Source organism: Molossus molossus, unplaced genomic scaffold (genome assembly GCF_014108415.1).
Source record: "Molossus molossus isolate mMolMol1 unplaced genomic scaffold, mMolMol1.p scaffold_m16_p_2, whole genome shotgun sequence".
NCBI classification, from domain to species: domain Eukaryota; kingdom Metazoa; phylum Chordata; class Mammalia; order Chiroptera; family Molossidae; genus Molossus; species Molossus molossus.
Genome location: NW_023425355.1, coordinates 91290574 through 91296712, shown reverse-complemented (window position 1 = coordinate 91296712; position 6139 = coordinate 91290574). Strand labels below are relative to the sequence as shown.

The 6139-nt window shown below is 46.1% G+C and overlaps 1 pseudogene; it reads left to right on the top strand.

Moving 5' to 3' along the window:
• The first annotated feature begins 389 nt into the window (after window positions 1–389).
• Window positions 390–5287, top strand: LOC118635394 (annotated as a pseudogene).
• Window positions 5288–6139: the final 852 nt, after the last annotated feature.

Genomic DNA, 6139 nt, shown 5'->3' with positions numbered 1-6139 from the left:
CAAAAATTACCATTACAAATCATTTATTTGTTTGTTTGTTTAAATCGTCACCCAAGGATATTTTTCCATTGATTTTTTCTTTAGAGAGAGTGGGAGGGAGAGAGGGGGAGAGAGAGAGAGAAACATTGATGTGAGAGAGACACATCAATTGGTTGCCTCCCACACAAACCTGCCTGGGATGGGGATCAAACCTGCAACCGAGGTATATGCCCTTGACCGGAAATCAAACCCGAGACTCTGGTGCGCAGGGCCAACGTTCTAACCGCTGGGCCAAACAAGCCAGGTACCATTATAAACCCTTTAATCAAATGTTTATTTCCTGTTTCCAGCATTACAATTTGCTGTAATTCACAAACTTCAGTCTAAGTAAGTATTAGACACTTGACCTCATGTAGTTAGGTCCTTATGTCAAGCACTCACTTATCCAGCAAAGAGACCACTCAGCCACCACTCTTGCACGGACAATACTCAGTGCTACCTGAACAATTTAAAGTGCATATGAGTTGGCTGCGAGCCCTGAGGTCATCGTGTGCCATGGTTGCACCAAAATCATGGCTGAGTTCTTCTTTGGTATCAATAGCATTTTATCTCAGTGTGGCATCTGAAACCTTTACTTGAGTGCAGAAATATGGGCTGACCTTGCTTGTAACTACAGATTCTGAGCTCATGAGATACGTAAATAATGTGGTGGAACAACTGAAAGACTGGTTATACAAATGGTCAGTGCAGAAACTAGGGGTAGTCATCTCAAATATTGAAAGTAGTGAGGTCCTTAAAAGATGGCACTTTGATATTAAGTGTGACGAGACTACCACAGATGACAGTACACCAGAGAAAAGCCTCAGAAAGTTATCCAAGATGAAATCTGCTCGGTGATCAGACAGATTACAGGTACAGTGGAAGTTTCTTGTTCATTTGATTTGTTGATCTTTACAGACAAAGATTTGGTTGTACCTGAAAAGTGGCAAGAGTCAGGACCACGGTTCATTATCAATTGTGAGTGAATCCATCAGCATTCCTTCACTACTATAATCCACAAAGTAAGCATGGTGGCCTCTAAAATCCTGTCCATGCCCGGGCCAGTTTGGCTCAGCGGTTAGAGCATCAGCCCATGGAACAATGAGTCGCGGGTTCGATTCCGGCCAAGGGCACATACCTCAGTTGCAGTTCATTCCCGACCCTGGTGGGGGTCATGCGGGAGGCAACCAGTCAGTGTGGCTCTATCACATCAATGTTTCTCTCTGTCTCTCTCCCTTCCTCCCACTCTATCTGATAATAAGTGGAAAAAAATCCTCGGGTGAGGAATTTAAAAATAATAATAACAAAATAAACTTAATAATAAAATAAAATAAAATCCTGTCTATGACTGGAGATGAGCCGAGAGCAAAAATGGAATTCTCAAATGTGTTTCCTGAAACCAAGTCAATTAGTTCGTTTTATTTCATTGATTAACTTTTAGATGGGGAAGGCTTAGCATTATACTTTACTGAACTGTGCATATTGTTCCATGTTTTGTTACCTGTTTGACTTTCCATAGGGTTGACATCATTTTTTGCACAATGTTCAAAGGGAACCAGCAGGTTATATCAGCACTGTAATGTCAATTCCTTTAAAGGTGATAACTGTAAGTGGAAAACTTTTGCTGTGAATCTAAATGCCTTCCTAAGTCAGACCTTTTGATCAAGTAGCTTGACTGAGAATACAGGTAAATATGAAACAGCAAAAGAAGTCTGAGTATCAGAATCTTTGTTTAGGCCCTAAAGTAACTGATAATCCACAATCACAAAATATTCCTATGAGGTCATTCTGCCATTTATTTCTTTGGATAATTTCCATATTGAAAGAAAACTCCAATTACTTGATTTTGATGTATATAATTTACACTTACAAAGCTCTCGCTGTTTCTACTGCTTAAATTTCATTGATACAGAACTCTTAAAAATGTCTTTTTGTATTTTATAAAATCAAGTTTTAAATGACAGCGATAAATAAGGTTAAATGTGTATGTTTTTAAAAAATAAATAAATAGCCCTGGCCGGTTTGGCTCAGCGGTTGGAGCGTCGGCCTGCGGTCCAGAGAGACCCGGGTTCGGTTCCCGCTAAGGGCATGTACCTTGGTTGCAGTTTGTCCCCGGCCCAGGTTGGGTCATGCGGGTGGCAGCCACTCAATGTGTCCCTTTCATGTCGATGTTTCTCTCTCTTCCTCTCTCTCCCTCCCACTCTATCTGAACAAAAAAATGGAAAAATGTCCCCGGATGAGGATAAAAAAATAAGTAAAAATAAAATCAACAAAGAAAAAAGAATTTGTAACCAAAATTTGTTAAAAAGTGGGGAAAAAAAACCTCTTACAACTCAATAATTGAGAAAACTTTTAAAAATTGACAAAAGAGCCCTGACAGGTTTGGATCAGTGGCTGGAGTGTCAGCCCACTGACCAGAGAGTCTCAGGTTCAGTTCCCACTAAGGGTACTTCGGTTGCAGTTTGTCCCCGGCTCCAGTTGGGGTCATGTGGCTGGCAACTAGTCGATGTGTCTCTCTCACATCAATGTTTCTCTCTCTCTCTCTTTACCCCTCCCACTCTATCTGAAGATAAATACAAAAAATGTCCTCCCGTGAAGATAAAAAAAGATAATAAAAAAAAATTTGACAAAAGATTTGACTAGCTACTTCACCAACAAATATGTACAAATGGCAAATAAGCATGTGAAGGTTCTCACCATCATCAGTCATAAGGAAAATACAAAATAAAACCCCAATAAAATATCACAGAAATGGTTAAGATTAAAGAGGCTTAAAAAAAACAGACTGTTCATAGTAAGTGCTGACAAAGATGCAGCATAAATGGAACTGTCATGTCAGAGAGAGAGAGAGAGAGAGAGAGAGAGAAACATCTATATGAGTCAGAAATATTGATTGGCTGCCTCTCGCACATGCCCAACTAGGAATGAAACCACAACTTGGGTATGTGCCCTGACTGGGAATCAAACCCACCACCTTTTAGTGTACAGGACAATGCTCTAACCAACTGAGTCACATGGGCCAGAGCCCATTTGCCAGTTTCTTCTCAACTGAAATATACATCTATCATATGACCTAGCAGTCCCACTCTAAGGATTTATCTAGGGAAATTAAAACATGTGCATACAGCCCAGATGGTGTGACTCAGTGGTTCAGCATCGACCCATGCACCAAGAGGTCACCAGTTTGATTTCTAGTCAGGGCACATGCCCAGGTTGTGGGCCTGATCCCCAGTAGGGGGCATGCAGGAGACGGCCAATCAATGTTCTCTCTCTCCCTCTCCCTTCCTCTCTCTCTAAAATCAATAAAGAAAAAAAAAGAAAAACATGTGCATACAAAGACTTGTACTCAAGTGTTCAGAGTAGCCTTCTTCATAACAGCCCCAAACTGGAAACAATTTATATGCCCATCCATCAATTAGTATTGGCATAAATGATCTGTGGTTCGTCCATACAATGGAACACTACTTAGAACTAAGAGGAAAAAACTCCTGAGACACAACAGAGAGGAACTCAAAGGCATTCCGCTAAGTGAAAGAAGCTAGACATGCCCTGGCCAGTTTGGCTCAGCAGTTAGAGCATCGGCCTGCAGACCAGAGAGACCCGGGTTCAGTTCCCACTAAGGGCACGTACCTGGGTTGCAGTTTGTCCCCGCCCCGGATGGGGTTGTGTCTCTCTCAAGTTGATGTTTCTCTTTCTCTCTCTTCCCCTCCCTCCTGGTCTATCTTAGGATAAATGCAAAAATGTCCTTGGGTAAGGATGAAAAAAAAAAAAAAAAAAAAGCCAGACATGAGACCTGGACGGTTTGGCTTATACGGGAGGCAACCAGACTATAAACATTCTATATCATGATTATGGTGGTAGTAGCATAACTGTATCCATGTGTCAAATTTCATCAATTTGTGAATTTTATTTTATGCTAATCATACCTCAATAAAGCTTATTTTTAAAAGTCATTCAGAGCCCTGGCCGGTTTGGCTCAGCGGTTAGAGCGTCGGCCTGCGGTACAGAGAGACCCGGGTTCGGTTCCCGGTTGCAAGTTTGTCCCCGGCCCTGGTTGGTCGTGCGGGTGGCAGCCACTCGATGTGTCCCTTCACGTCAATGTTTCTCTCTCTCTCTCTCCCTTCCTCTCTCTCCCTCCCACTCTATCTGTACAAAAAATGGAAAAATATCCTCGGGTGAGGATTAAAAAAAAAAAAAAGTCCTTCAGAACAAGGAGAGAAGTCATTGCTTGGGCCGTGGCAGCCAGAGCAGTGGACGTACTGCGCACCGACAAAGCAGCCATGGGGAAGAAAGGCCGGGGGGGGGAAGAAGGATGTGTGTGGTGGCGATGGTGCGAGCTGGAGGTTCATTAATGAATCAGACAGAGGTAATTACCTTGATTCTATCACTCTCTTCCCTCCCACAACTTTGCAAACAGCTTTGTCTAACTTTTTAAAATTACTATTCACTTTACTTTGGCCGTCAGATGAGTGGACACCCTATCTTCCTCTTGTCGCTGGCCCATGCTTGTCCCAGTGAACACCTGCAAGCACACATGCACACTTTCCCCCTTGCAATCCCACCCTTGGACCCAATGCTCTGTTACCCCATCCAAGCCTCTCCTAGGCATTTGAATGACATCCACTCTCCTCATAGTGCTCCTAGGTATCATCTCGGTGTGAGCTCATTCATTCTTCCCACTGCCACGCGGGATCCACCATCTGCAATGTGCACCCAGTCGGTCAGGGGGCTGCCCAGTTGGGGGCCCTCTCTCCTTCCCGGGGCTTCTCAGCAGCTTTGCTGTGTCTTTCCTTCCCTCGGGGCACCTGTCTCTCCTTCTAGCCTTGTGAACCCAAGTTCTCCCTGCTTTTTATGACTCCTTCTCCATGGCCTTGGCTGACTCCTCTTAATCTTTCATCCCAAATGTCTTTCAAGGGTCTATCCAGGACCCAAGAAATGCCTTCCCTCTTCACCCCCACTGCCTGGTGGCATTAATCACGTCCCACTATTTCTCTCCCAGCCTCTCTGCCCCCACTGCTCTCAGCTCAGGACCCTGTGCTCCTCCTGGCAGGACCCGGTCTTTTCACTTCCGCATCCACAGTGCAGGGTCAGCAGAACTCGTTGTTTGTTGAGCAAAAGGTTCTGATTACAGAGAGCCAGTGACAGAGAAGGACAGGCAGATCTGGGGTCCTGCCGTTCTGATCTCCTGCCCCAGTGGCTGGCACCTGGGATAGCCAGCACTCCCTGCTTCCCGGGCCTTCTGTCCTCTTCTGCTCAGACATCGGGCTAGTGGAGACACAGGCCCACACCCACGGAACTCTTTCTGTAAGTGAAATCTTAGAGGGAGATGGTGGAAGGCAGGGCAGAGGGGACTGCACTGGGGGGCCTGGGGGATGAGGAGGGTGTCTGCTCAGTCCTGCCCCAGGCCTGAGGCCCACTGAAGCTAACTGGTCAGCCCCATGGCCAAGCCCTTCTCCAGCCTTCCAGAGGAATTTTCCACTGCTCCCCAGAGTGAACACGGGCCAGTTATGCTACCCCCTCAAACACTTCTCAGGGATCCTGCCTTCTCTCGCCTCTCCAGAGCCCCCAGTCATCTGCCTGTCTGCAGGTATGTGCCCTGTTCTCAGTTCATGCTGCCCAAGGGGCATGGCCTTCTGGACAGCCGAGTGCCATCTCTGCTGACGTGGCCTTGACTGAATAATCCAATCAGCCTTTCTTCCCATGAATTGTTGCCAAGCTCAAGCTTTCTTGTCCTCTGTGCAGTGGCTGGAGCATGGGCCTGCCTGGAGCCTTCACCTCTGACCCGCTCCTTGCTATAAGCAGTGGGACTCAGCCGGGCCCGGCCTCTCACCTGACACAGTGCCCATGCAGCGCCAGCACGTGTACCCATGGGCTCCTGAGCCTTCGGGGCTCTCGGTTGAAGAACCAGACTCTCTCTGGCACACCCTCCTGCCTTGTTAGCTCTCAGTTCCTCAGAGGTCCCTGGTACTTATTCTGGTTGACCAGGGGGAGTTCTATGAGCAGCTTCCCTTTATGTCCCCGCCTTAGTGTGAACACAAACCCCTCCCCTTGCTTCGTGGAGCCCAGAGAAAACCACAAGAGGGGGGCCTTCCCCAAGACTTTTCACTGCGCTCAACAACAG